Raw genomic sequence first — 14,524 nt, 5'->3', positions numbered from 1 at the left:
GCCGCCGGGGAAGGTGAGAAGGTGCAACGTTCATGCGGCCGTCCTCGGCGATGGCTCTTACCCACCGCTGGCGCGTCCCGATCAGCCTGCCTTGCCATTCTCTTCCAAGCACCGCTGGCGAGGGAGGGCCTCCGACCCCTTCTTCCTCGCTGCCATAGTGTGGGCAGATCCGGCCTCCCGTAGCCCACCTAGCGACATCCCGGCGACCATCAGGTATAACTTCCTTCGAAACCGGCCTTGCTCTACTTCCCGAGCTCCTGACATTGCTGCATTTGTATCTTTTACTATTTCTCAGGCCCCCTCGTAGATAGGATCGATGGCTGTTTGAAAACCACCTAGTTTTTTATGTTTAAGAGGTAAAACTAGTTCATGCACTCGAATCTAGTACTACTTGGTTCAAACAAGGAAGAAAGGGGGTGGGGTGGGGGAGGATTTGTTACCTGAATCTGGGACTTGGTCGAAAGAGGAAATAATGGGGGCGAAAAGTAGCAGAGACTGGCTATCCAACTGGTCTCTAGGTCTAATAGGGAAATAAAGGGAAACGCAGTACAAACTCAATATAAACCCGATCTATTGGTTGAAAAAGGAAAGAAAGTGGGGACCGGGGGACAAGTCAACACAGTAATTCCAGCACTAGATTTTTTAGCCTCACACAGTATAAGGTGGCTATACCGAACAAAAATGGGACCAACCCAGATATCTTGTTCTGATGTTTGTTGCCCCAAGCCACTCTTATGTAATGCCACTGGTAAAATGTAGCAGTCACACTGTTAAAAGTAAGGACACGTTAAACCAATGTTGTTTTCAGTGTAATGCCTCCAGTAATATGAATCAATGGCACTTTTTTACATGTCCTGCTAAATTTCCCATTAAAATAAGTTGGTTCTTTTCGTTAGAAATGCAACTGTCATGGTCCGCCTACTCTCTCGTGCCCAAAGTAATGTCATATTTAACGGTTGTCATAGTTAATCCTAATGCCCACACTAATATCTAGCAATGCCACTACTTTAGAAATTGCTACTGCCCTTGTAGGATTGCCATTCAGATAAGGAACATGCTTCTTTTCATTTGATGCATGTTTCATCACTTGTTAGTCACCCTCCTTTCCACCTTTTTTGTGCAAACAGAGATATACATTTCACGCTCGATCTTAGTTGAACTGCACAAATGGTATCCAAATTATAGTTGAACATTCCAGGAGCTTCACAACCAACCTTGATGTTGCTCAATTTTATTGCAACTAATGAAGAAGAAGCTCTGTGGGTTTCGTTTTCTGATGGAAATGGAACCGGGGCTGGAGCCCTTTTCTTAAAAAAATTGAAGAAGCTGCTAGCTCACGGGACATTGCTTCATTTTAGGTGAACTGCACCAAAAGGTCCCATGAATTGAATCATCCATGTTGGTGACTGAAAGAGCCAGCTTCAGCATCCCAGTCTAAGCACCCCTGGCCTTCATCCTTGCGATGCACGGTGCACCTCATTTGCCACCTGCTCGACCCTAGTGTCACTGATAAAATGTAGTAATAATACATTTAAAATAGAGCGAGTGTCCTCTCTATCATTTCATTTCCAATGTAGATAAAGAAAGTGCTTCCCTTTGTTAATGTATGTTTCATCAACTAGTCCCATTGTTAATGTTTAAGCGTTTCTGCAAACTGGGGTGCTTAATTTTAGTTGATCTGTACAAAAATAGATATTTGAATGTCTCAAGGCGCCTCCTTGTACTACTGTTGTACACTGATGTTCATCACTGGTAGAAGGTGTATCTAATAACCCACAAGTATAGGGGATCGCAACAGTTTTCGAGGGTAGAGTATTCAACCCAAATTTATTGATTCGACACAAGGGGAGCTAAAGAATATTCTCAAGTATTAGCAGTTGAGTTGTCAATTCAACCACACCTGGATAACTTAGTATCTGCAACAAAGTATTTAGTAGCAAAGTAGTATGATAGTAATGGTAACAGTGATAAAAGTAACGGTAGCAGTTTTGTAATGATTGTAACAGTAGCAATGGAAAAGTAAATAAGCAAAGCACGATATGTGAAAAGCTCATAGGCATTGGATCAGTGATGGATAATTATGTCGAATGTGATTCCTCGTGTAATAGTTATAACATAGGGTGACACAAAACTAGCTCCAGTTCATCAATGTAATGTAGGCATGTGTTCCGAATATAGTCATATGTAATTATGGACAAGAACTTGCATGCCATCTTTTGTCCTACCCTCCCGTGGCAGCGGGGTCCTAATGGAAACTAAGGGATATTAAGGCCTCCTTTTAATAGGGAACCGGACCAAAGCATTATCACTTAGTGAATACATGAACTCCTCAAACTACGGTCATCACCGAGAAGTATCCCGATTATTGTCACTTCGGGGTTGTCGGATCATAACACATAATAGGTGACTATAGACTTGCAAGATAGGATCAAGAACTCACATATATTCATGAAAACATAATAGGTTCAGATCTGAAACCATGGCACTCGGGCCCTAGTGACAAGCATTAAGCATAGCAAAGTCATAGCAACATCAATCTCAGAACATACTGGATACTAGGGATCAAACCCTTACAAAACTAACTTGATTACATGGTAAATCTCATCCAACCCATCACCGTCCAGCAAGACTACGATGGAATTACTCACGCACGGTGGTGAGCATCATGAAATTGGTGATGGAGCATGGTTGATGATGACGACGGCGACGAATCCCCCTCTCCGGAGCCCCGAACAGACTCCAGATCAGCCCTCCCGAGAGAGATTAGGGCTTTGCGGCGGCTCCGTATCGTAAAATGCGATGAAAGTTTCTCTCTGATTTTTTTCTCTGCGAAACCAAATATATAGAGTTGGAGTTGAGGTCGGTGGAGCTCCAGGGGGCCCACGAGGCAGGGGGCGCGCCCAGGGGGAGGGGTCGTGCCCCCACCCTCGTGAACAGGGTGTGGGCCCCCTGGCCTTGATTCTTTCGCTGGTATTTTTTATATTTTCCAAAAGTTATCTCCGTGGATTTTCAGGTCATTCTGAGAACTTCTGTTTTCTGTACAATAAATAACACCATGGCAGTTCTGCTGAAAACAGCGTCAGTCCGGGTTAGTTTCATTCAAATCATGCAAGTTAGAGTCCAAAACAAGGGCAAAAGTGTTTGGAAAAGTAGATACATTGGAGACATATCAACTCCCCCAAGCTTAAACCTTTGCTTGTCCTCAAGCAATTCAGTTGACAAACTGAAAGTGATAAAGAAAAACTTTTACAAACTCTATTTGCTCTTGTTGTTGTAAATATGTAAAGCCATCATTCAAGTTTTCAGCAAAGATTATGAACTAACCATATTCACAGTAACACTTAGGTCTCATGTTTACTCATATCAATGTCATAATCAACTATAGAGCAATAATAATAAATCTCGGATGGCAACACTTTCTCAAAACAATCATAATATGATATAACAAGATGGTATCTCACTAGCCCTTTCTGAGACCGCAAAACATAAATGCAAAGCACCTTTAAAGATCAAGGACTGACTAAACATTGTAATTCATGGTAAAAGAGATCCAGTAAAGTCACACCCAATATAAACTAATAGTAATGCATACAAATGACAGTGTGCTCTCCAGCGGGTGCTTTTTAATAAGAGGGTGATGACTCGACATAAAAGTAAATCGATAGGCCCTTCGCAGAGGGAAGCAGGGATTTGTAGAGGTGCTAGAGCTCGATTTTAAAATAGAGATGAATAACATTTTGAGCGGTATACTTTCACTGTCAACGCAACAACTATGAGATCTCGATATCTTCCATGCTACATACATTATAGGCGGTTCCCAAATAGAATGGTAAAGTTTATACTCCCCCGCCACCAACAAGCATCAATCCATGGCTTGCTCGAAACAACGAGTGCCTCCAACTAGCAACAGCCCTGGGAGAGTTTTGTTTAATTATTTTAATTTGCTTTGATCTTTTTGATCATGGGACTGGGCATCCCGATTACCAGCCATTTTCTTGTGAATGAGGAGCAGAGTCCACTCCTCTTGAGAATAACCCACCTAGCATGGAAGATACAGACATCCCTGGTTGAAACATGAGCTGCTCGAGCATACAAAACAGAATTTCATTTGAAGGTTTGGAGTTTGGCACATACATATTTACTTGGAACGGTAGGTAGATACCGCATATAGGAAGGTATGGTGGACTCATATGGAATAACTTTGGGGTTTATGGAGTTTGGATGCACAAGCAGTATTCCCGCTTAGTAGAAGTGAAGGCTAGCAAAAGACTGGGAAGCGACCAATTGAGAGAGCGACAATAGTCATGAACATGCATTAAAATTAATCAACACTGAGTGCAAGCATGAGTAGGATATAATCCACCATGAACATAAATATCGTGAAGGCTATGTTGATTTTGTTTCAACTACATGCGTGAACATGTGCCAAGTCGAGTCACTCAATTCATTCAAAGGAGGATACCACCCTATCATACCACATCACAACCATTTTAATAGTATGTTGGCATGCAAGGTAAACAATTATAAGCTCCTAGCTAATTAAGCGTGGCATAAGCAACTATAATCTCTAATTGTCATTGCAAACATGTTTATTCATAATAAGCTGAATCAGGAACGATGAACTCATCATATTTACAAAAACAAGAGAGGTCGAGTTCATACCAGCTTCTCTCATCTCAATCAGTCCATCATATATCGTCATTATTGCCTTTCACTTGCACGACCGAACGGTGTGTATTATAATAATAATAGTGCATGTGCATTGGACTAAACTGGAATCTGCAAGCATTCAACTCAAGAGAGAAGACAAGGTAATATGGGCTCTTGGTTAAATCAACAATAAAGCATATGAGAGCCACTAAGCATTTTCATTATGGTCTTCTCCTCTCGACCCCCAAAGGAAAGAAAAGAAATAAAACTATTTACACGGGAAAGCTCCCAACAAGCAAAAGAAGAACGAGAAATCTTTTTGGGTTTTCATTTTAATTACTACTACAAGCATGGAAATTAAACTAACTATTTTTTGGTTTTTCTTAAGGTTTATCAAACACACAAGAAGAAAACTAGAAAAAGAAATTGAACTAGCATGGATACTACAATGAAAGAGTATGAGTACCGACTACTAGAATAAGTGTGTGAACATGAATGTAATGTCAGTGAGAAATACGTACTCCCCCAAGCTTAGGCTTTTGTCCTAAGTTGGTCTATGGCCATGGAAAGCCTGGCTGATATCTGAAGTTATAACTGGATTCATACTGAGATGCAGTAGCCAATGCCTCCTGAGCTGCGGCATGTTGGCGAGCTGCCTCCACTCTCCTCTCGTGTTCGGTTGCCTCCTCCCTGGTGACAACATATCTTCGTTTTGCCTAGTAATCAAAAAGGGAAGGAGCAGGGAGAGTAACATGGATAGCGCGATGTCTGTCAAAGATTAGTCGATACTGGAGGAATTGACCATAGCTTCATAATCTAAATAAGCGGGAGGCAATTCCATATCACCCTCGCGTGGAGATATACCAAGATAATTAGCAACACGAGTCGCATAAATCCCTCCAAATAAATCTCCAGATAAACCATTATTATGCAACCTACGTGCGAGAATCGCCCCCAAGTTGTAATCTTTATTACCTAATACAGCACTCTTAAGAATACAAAGATCAGGGACACACATGTGACATGCTTCATCTTTACCATTAATGCATCTACCAATGAAGAGAGCAAAATAATGTATAGCAAGAAAATGAATGCTCCCTATGGTAGCTTGTGCTATATCTCTAGATTCTCCCACAGTAATACTAGCAAGAAAGTCTTTATATTCAGATTTGTATGGTTCAATAACATTGCCCCACTACGGGAGTTTGCAAGCAGTAGTAAAATCTTCTAGGTCCATGGAATAAGATTGATCATAAATATCAAACATGACAGTCTGAGAATTACGCGAAGATGTAAATTTAAACCTTCTCACAAATGAATCAGTCAACTGGTAGTGCTGAGGACACTTATCTTGCATGTAGTCCTCAAGATCGGCATTACGCACATATGCGTAAAATTCATCCTTAATGCCTGCATTGACCATAAATTCTTCTGACGGCCATTCACAAGGCCGCACATCAGCTTCCCTTGGTGGTTCATTGTCTTGCTCACGCATAGCACGCCTGGGTCCTCTCTTTGTTGAGGAACCACCTTGGTACATTTTCCTAGACATATTTCTTCCTCTGAAAAATTTCTGAAATTTTTAGTAACTTCAACATAAAAGTGAATCAAACTAAACAAGATTGATAGCAACTACCCCCACAAGTGCCTAGAGCCTATATCATGCATTAGAATTACTTGGGACCTCATAAATTTGACATGCAAGCTCAAGAACAGGGTCACCTAGGCAGCAAAAAATTGCAATGAATAAAGCACTAGAACAAAAACTAATTGGACCATTGGAGGAGTCACATACCAAGGAACAATCTCCCAAAGCAGTTCCGTGAATGGAGCTTTGAGCAAGGAGATCGAAAATCGCAGCAAAATGAGCTAGAACTCGTGCTTGAGCTGGATGGGGATTTTTTGGGGAGGAAGATGAAGTGTGTGGGTGCAGGAATAAGTGGAGGGGGGCCACCATGGGCCCACGAGGCAGGGGGACGCGCCTAGTAGGAGTGGGCGCGCCATGGACCCTCGTGGCCAGGTGCTTGCCCCCTGAGGAAGTCCTGGATTAGGGGGTATCCGGACAGCCGTACTGTATACATCGTACGGACTATTGAAGTGTGAAGATACAAGACTCAAGACTTCGGCCCGTGTCCGGATGGGACTCTCCTTTGCATTGAAGACAAGCTTGGCGATCCGGATATTATATTTCCTTCCTTGTAACCGACTCCATGTAAACCCTAGCCCTCTCCGGTGTCTATATAAACCGGAGAGGATGGTCCTTAGAAGGCCGATCACGATTACAATCATACCATCATAGGCTAGCTCTTAGGGTTTAGCCTCTACGATCTCGTGGTAGATCTACTCTTGTACTACTCATATCTTCAATATTAATCAAGCAGGAAGTAGGGTTTTACCTCCATCGAGAGGGCCCGAACCTGGGTAAACATTGTGTCCCTTGCTTTCCGTTACCATCACCCTAAGACGTACAGATCAGGACCCCCTACCCGAGATCCGCCGGTTTTGACACCGACACCCCCCCTGTTGTGTTCTCAGTGCCTAAAATCCTCAAATATTCCATAAAAATCATACTAAATTTGCAGGGAATTTGGAGAACTTTAATTTTCGGGATATTTTTATTGCATGGATAATTCAAAAAACAGACATATAATACTATTTTTGCTTTATTTATTCTAAATAACAGAAAGTAAAAAGAGGGTACAGAAGGTTGTGCCTTCTAGTTTCATCCATCTCATGATCATCAAAATGAATCCACTAACAAGGTTGATCAAGTCTTGTTAACAAACTCATTCTGAATAACATGGAACCGGAGAAATTTCGAATAACACTAGGTTACCTCAATGGGGATATGAACGTCCCCAATAATAAGAATATCATGTTTTTTCTTGATAGTAGGAAGAGGAAATTCAAAACCTCCAATAATGGTAGTTGGAACTTTTCCAATAGAATTGATGCTATGAACTTGAGGTTGTTTCCTCAGAAAGTGTACAATATGCTCATTACCATTAACATGAAAAGTGGCATTGCCTTTGTTGCAATCAATAACAGCCCCTATAGTATTCAAAAAGGGTATACCAAGGATAATCGACATACTATCGTCCTCGGGAATATCAAGAATAACAAAGTTCGTTAAGATAATGACATTTGCAACCACAACAGGCACATCCTCACAAATACCGACAGGTATAGCGGTTGATTTATCGGCCATTTGCAAAGATATTTCAGTAGGTGTCAACTTGTTCAATTCAAGTCTATGATATAAAGAGAGAGGCATAACACTAACACCGGCTCCAAGATCACATAAAGCAGTTTAAACATAGTTTCTTTTAATGGAGCAGGGTATAGTTGGCACTCCTGGATCTCCTAGTTTCTTAGGTAGTCCACCTTTAAAAGTGTAATTAGCAAGCATGGTGGAAATTTCAGCTTCCCGTATCTTTCTTTTATTTGTAATAATATCCTCCATGTATTTAGAATAAGGATTTACTTTAAGCATATCAGTTAAGCGCATACGTAAGAAGATAGGTCTAATCATTTCAGCAAAGCTCTCAAAATCCTCATCATCTTTTTTCTTGGATGGCTTAGGAGGAAAAGGCATGGGTTTCTGAACCCATGGTTCTCTTTCTTTACCGTGCTTCCTAGCAATGAAGTCTCTTTTATCATAACGTTGATTCTTTGATTGTGGGTTCTCAAGATCAACAACAGGTTCAATCTCTATATTATTATTATTGCTAGGTTGAGCATCAACATGAACATTATCATTAATATTACCACTAGGTTCATGTTCATCACCTGATTGTGTTTCGGCATCAGAAATAGAAATATCACTAGGATTCTCAGGTGTGTCTACAACAGGTTCACTAGAAGCATGCAAAGTCCTATCATTTTTCGTGTTTGTCTTTTTAGAAGAACTAGGTGCCTCTAAATTATTTCTCTAAGAATCCTGCTCGATTCTCTTAGGGTGGCCTTCCGGATACAAAGGTTCCTGAGTCATTCTACCATTTCTAGGAGCCACTTTAACAGCAAAGTCATGTTTATTATTTAATTCATTGAGTAAATCACTTTGAGCTTTAAGTACTTGTTCTGGTTGAGTGGTAACCATAGAAGCATATTTGCTAATGAGTTTAAGTTCATATTTAACTCTAGCCATATAATCACTCAAGCGTCCAATCATGTGAGCATTACTATTTAATTCTTTACCAACATAAGCATTAAAACTTTCTTGTATAGCCATAAAGTCATCAAATTCATCCAAACATTGGCTAGGAAATTTAGTAGACGGGATTTCAACTTTATCATATCTATAGAGAGAATTTACCTTTACTACCTGTGTCGGGTTATCAAGACAATGTGTTTCTTCAACAGGCGGTATATTAAGACCATGTATTTCTTTAATAGGAGGTAAATTCTTAACATATTTAGCTTTAATACCTTTTTCTTTCATTGATTTCTTTGCCTCTTGCATATCTTCAGGACTGAGAAATAGAACACCTCTCTTCTTCGGAGTTGGTTTAGGAATAGGCTCGGGAGCTGGCTCAATTGGCTCAGGAAGAGTCCAATTATTTTCATTAGTCAACATATTATTCAATAACAATTCAGCATGGTCGATTGTTCTTTCCCTGAAACACAACCAACACAACTATCCAAGTGGTCCTTGGAAGCATCGGTTAGTCCATTATAGAAGATATCAAGTATTTCATTTTTCTTAAGAGGATGATCCGGCAAAGCATTAAGTAATCGGAGAAGACTCCCCCAAGCTTGTGGGAGACTCTCTTCTTCAATTTGCACAAAATTGTATATTTCCCTCAAGGCAGCTTGTTTCTTATGAGCAGGGAAATATTTAGCAGAGAAGTAATAAATCATATCCTGGGGACTATGCACACAACCAGGATCAAGAGAATTAAACCAAGTTTTAGCATCACCCTTTAATGAGAATGGAAATATCTTAAGGATATAATAATAGCGAGATTTCTCATCATTAGTGAACAAGGTGGCTATATCATTCAACTTAGCAAGATGTGCCACAACAGTTTCAGATTCATTGCCATAAAAAGGATCAGATTCAACCAAAGTAATTATCTCAGGATCAACAGAGAATTCATAATCCTTATCAGTAACAAAGATAGGTGAAGTAGCAAAAGCAGGGTCATATTTCATTCTAGCATTCAGAGATTGCTGCTTCCATTTAGCTAATAACTTCTTAAGATCATATCTATCATTGCAAGCAAGAATATCTCTAGCAGCTTCTTTATCCATAACATAACCCTCAGGAACAACAGGCAATTCATACTTAGGGGGAGAACCTTCATCATCACTATCATCAATAATTTCATCTTCAATAATTTCATTCTCTCTAACCCTAGCAAGTTGTTCATCTAGAAATTCACCTAATGGCAAAGTAGTATCAAACATAGAAGTAGTTTCATCATAAGTATCATGCATAGCAGAAGTGGCGTCATCAATAACATGCGACATATCAGAATTCATAGCAGTATCAGGTTTAGGTGTCACAAGCTTACTCAAAACGGAAGGAGAATCTAGTGCAGAGCTAGATGGCAGTTCCTTACCTCCCTCGTAGTTGAGGGAAAAATCTTAGTTCTTTCGTCTTTCAAGTTCCTCATGGTGATCAGTAGATATAAATCCCAAGTGACTCAAAGAATAGAGTTATGCTCCCTGGCAACGGCGCCCGAAAATAGTCTTGATAACCCACAAGGGGATCGCAACAGTTTTCGAGGGTAGAGTATTCAACCCAAATTTATTGATTCGACACAAGGGGAGCCAAAGAATATTCTCGAGTATTAGCAGTTGAGTTGTCAATTCAACCACACCTGGATAACTTAGTATCTGCAACAAAGTATTTAGTAGCAAAGTAGTATGATAGTAATGGTAACAGTGATAAAAGAAATGATAGCAGTTTTGTAATGATTGTAACAGTAGCAACGGAAAAGTAAATAAGCAAAGCACAATATGTGAAAAGCTCGTAGGCATTGGATCAGTGATGGGTAATTATGTCGGATGCGATTCCTCATGTAATAGTTATAACATAGGGTGACACAGAACTAGCTCCAGTTCATCAATGTAATGTAGGCATGTATTCTGAATATAGTCACACGTGCTTATGGAAAAGAACTTGCATGACATCTTTTGTCCTACCCTCCCATGGCAGCAGGGTCCTAATGGAAACTAAGGGATATTAAGGCCTCCTTTTAATAGAGAACCGGACCAAAGCATTAGCACTTAGTGAATACATGAACTCCTCAAACTACGGTCATCACCGAGAAGTATCATGATTGTTGTCACTTCGGGGTTGTCGGATCATAAGACATAATAGGTGACTATATATTTGCATGATAGGATCAAGAACTCACATATATTCATGAAAACATAATAGGTTCAGATCTGAAATCATGGCAATCGGTCCCTAGTGACAAGCATTAAGCATAGCAAAGTCATAGCAACATCAATCTCAGAACATACTGGATACTAGGGATCAAACCCTTACAAAACTAACTTGATTACATGGTAAATCTCATCCAACCCATCACCGTCCAGCAAGACTACGATGGAATTACTCACGCACGGCGGTGAGCATCATGAAATTGGTGATGGAGCATGGTTGATGATGACGACGGCGACGAATCCCCCTCTCCGGAGCCCCGAACAGACTCCAGATCAGCCCTCCCGAGAGAGATTAGGGCTTTGCGGCGGCTCCGTATCGTAAAATGTGATGAAAGTTTCTCTCTGATTTTTTTCTCCGTGAAACCAAATATATAGAGTTGGAGTTGAGGTCGGTGGAGCTCCAGGGGGCCCACGAGGCAGGGGGCGCACCCAGGGGGAGGGGGTGCCCCCTCCCTCATGGACAGGGTGTCGGCCCCCTGGCCTTGATTCTTTCGCCAGTATTTTTTATATTTTCCAAAAGTTATCTTCGTGGATTTTCAGGTCATTCCGAGAACTTTTGTTTTCTGCACAATAAATAACACCATGGCAGTCCTGCTGAAAACAGCGTCAGTCCGGGTTAGTTTCATTCAAATCATGCAAGTTAGATTCCAAAACAAGGGCAAAAGTGTTTGGAAAAGTAGATACATTGGAGATGTATCAATATCTGGGAGACTTGGGACGATATCCAGTATGAGGCGTACCGTATGAGGCGTCGCAGGGCCCATCTCGCCCTCGCAGCATGGCATACTATGATACTATCGCAATATTTTCTTCTATTTATTTTATGTGTTTCATCAACTAGTGCCACTATAATGTAATCACGCTTTCTCATTATCTGTGCAAACAGGGTTATTCAGCTGCATTTTGGTGGAACAGCACAAATATATGTATGGAACCGGCATATATGCAGAGTGCAAGGTGTGCCAAGTAAAAATTGTCGGCGTTCTGGGAACGGGGGTCCCCAGACTTGCCTGCCTGCGGCCTGCGGCGTGTCTCAAGGGGCGGCCCAGCACGGCCCATCTTCATCAGCACGAGCTCAAGACCCTCGCGAGGGGCCAAGCCTCGCGGGGTGGACGACAGGAAGCTTCCTCAGGCACAGCCTCGTCAGGCTGGCTCGCAAGGAGGCGGAGAGATCAAGGCGGGGTACCTCACAAGGTGCCCATGACGCAAGCCATGACGACCAAGGGCGCCAGGCGGGCGCCAGCCCGCGCAGTGTCCTCCTTTCCTCTTTGGTGCAAAGGGAGCAAGCGCAGGCGAGAGCATCAAGCAAAGGCATCCATTTCGGTGCAACAAGACCAAGACCGTCGCAACGGCAGGAAGGAAGTCATTGTGGAGCCCAAGCCGGCGTCACCACCAGAGCCTTTGATAGGCGAGGACCAACTTTAATCAGGATAAGTGTACCAGATGATCCCCTTCAAAATGGCCAATTGTTGGCGCCCTTCCCGCTCAATATTTGGGAAGAGGCCCAGGGCCTTTGCCTATAAATAGGACTAGCCACCCACAAGGTAGAGGCATCTTGAAACCAGCAGAAAGAGCGACTGAACTCCCCCTAGCAGTTCATCACACCGGCCAGGAATAGACCCTCGCGAGGCTGTTCTTCCTTGTATTGTTCATCATCAGCCCAAGAGGCAATCCACCACACCACAAACTAGAGTAGGGTATTACACCACAATGGTGGCCCGAACTAGTGTAAACCCTGTGTCTCTTGTGTTGTTCCTTTCATAGCTTAGATCCTAGCGAGGCGGCAAGGTGCAGGTAGGTAGAGGGAGAAATCTCCGTGCGCACCCCAGTGTTCGAACCTAGAGGGTCTGCCGGAACCCAAAATCCAACATTTGCCGCGCCAGGTAGGGGTGCGCCGGAATCCACCTTCTGCCGCTTCGCGTCCCGTCGCATCGTCATCATCATGTCCGGCGACCAGGCAGGCAACCCTGATCCCTGGGCGGCCTGGACCGCCCACGCAGAAACGCTCTCCCTGGGCAACCCCATGCCCCAGGCAGCTCGCGGTCCGCAGGGCGCTGCGGGCCGCGGGCGACGCGGACAGGCAACAACATCCCTCACGCCGCGGCAGGCACGGTCGGAGGCGAGGGCCTCCAACCACGCTGCGGCCACGACGCCGTACACTCGACGGGAGCAGGCGAACTCGAGGGTCGCGCTCAAAGTGGCCCGAGAGCTACTGCAATGAAGGCTGCTCGGAGGCGGCCGCGACGTGCTGCTAGAGCGGGTGGCAAAGCTCCTGGGCTTCGCCGCCTCGGGGGCTCACCCCTTCTGCACCCAACTCCCACCTCAGGTCCAGGGTGGCCCGCGCGGAGGCTCCACGCACGCCCGCGCAGCCCCAAGCGGACTCCAAGGCCACCCCAACACCGGCCAGGCCGTCAGCACCGGGCCAGCAGCGGCGCTGCCTCCGCCCCTGGCCCGCGAAGGACTCGCCACGACCCACGGCCCCGGTGTGCCGCCGCGCTACCACCCCCAGGTGGGCGCCTCAAGCAGAACTGCGTGGCACGTGGAGCACTACGGCGCGGCCTTCAGGATGGCGGCCCCAGAAGAGTACGTGCCCCACATGATGGACCAAGGGCGTGCACATGAGGATGAACAAGGCTCGCTCCCGGCCCAAGCTGGGGGGACGAGGCACCAGAAGCTGAGCTCTTCCAGGAGCCCCGGGAAGGCCCCGTCGGCCACGCTGGAGGCAACGATTATCGGGTACCACTAATTCCTCAGGAGCAGGCATACGCTAACCATGGATCGCAGGAGGTACAGGTCGCCACAACGGGTGGCTGCCCCACTCCCGTAGCTTCCTACCCCTCAGGAGGAGGGCGCCGGGGGCTGCAGGAGAGGGGCCAAGATCCGGCATTACCACCACGGCGTTCGGAGCAAGGCGTCCTCAAGAGGTAGGCCCTCTGATGGGGAGGTGCCTCAGGGCCTGCCCCTGGCAGAGGACCCGTGGTCGTCGGGGGAACCGCTGGCGACCACTCTACCCCATCGGCGGCGTCCTGATTTCCAGTCGTCATCGGTGGCACTAGAGTGTGGCGCAAGGCGGGGCCCTCGTCTGGCGATATGAAGCAAGGCCAGTACCTGTGAAGAAGGCCCAGTGCCTGTGAAGCTCGCCGCCCCGTGACACTCTCACGTAATAATGAGTGGGGTTGTACACGCCCCAGAGTCTCAGGCGTGCCGGCCTCAGGCCCTGGGGCTCCCTCCCACGCCCAGTGGCAGCACTTAGCTCCGCGCTGGTGAGAAGACGTCCAAGACTAGACTAGGTGCCGGACGCGGCTTTTTTCTGCTTTCATTGCTTTTCCCCTTGGTTATCATTTTCCCCCATTGGATTTAAGTTGAATTTGAGCTTGAAGATTTGCGTGTGTTCAGGGAAGGGGTGTTTAGTCTCGTTCGAGCAATCTCTCGTGTTCTGGTTACCACTTTGCCTCAGCTGCCTCCCCTCGTGAGCCCC

Source organism: Triticum aestivum, chromosome 6B (genome assembly GCF_018294505.1).
Source record: "Triticum aestivum cultivar Chinese Spring chromosome 6B, IWGSC CS RefSeq v2.1, whole genome shotgun sequence".
In the NCBI taxonomy this organism is placed as follows: Eukaryota; Viridiplantae; Streptophyta; class Magnoliopsida; order Poales; family Poaceae; genus Triticum; species Triticum aestivum.
This window is presented reverse-complemented; position numbering follows the sequence as displayed.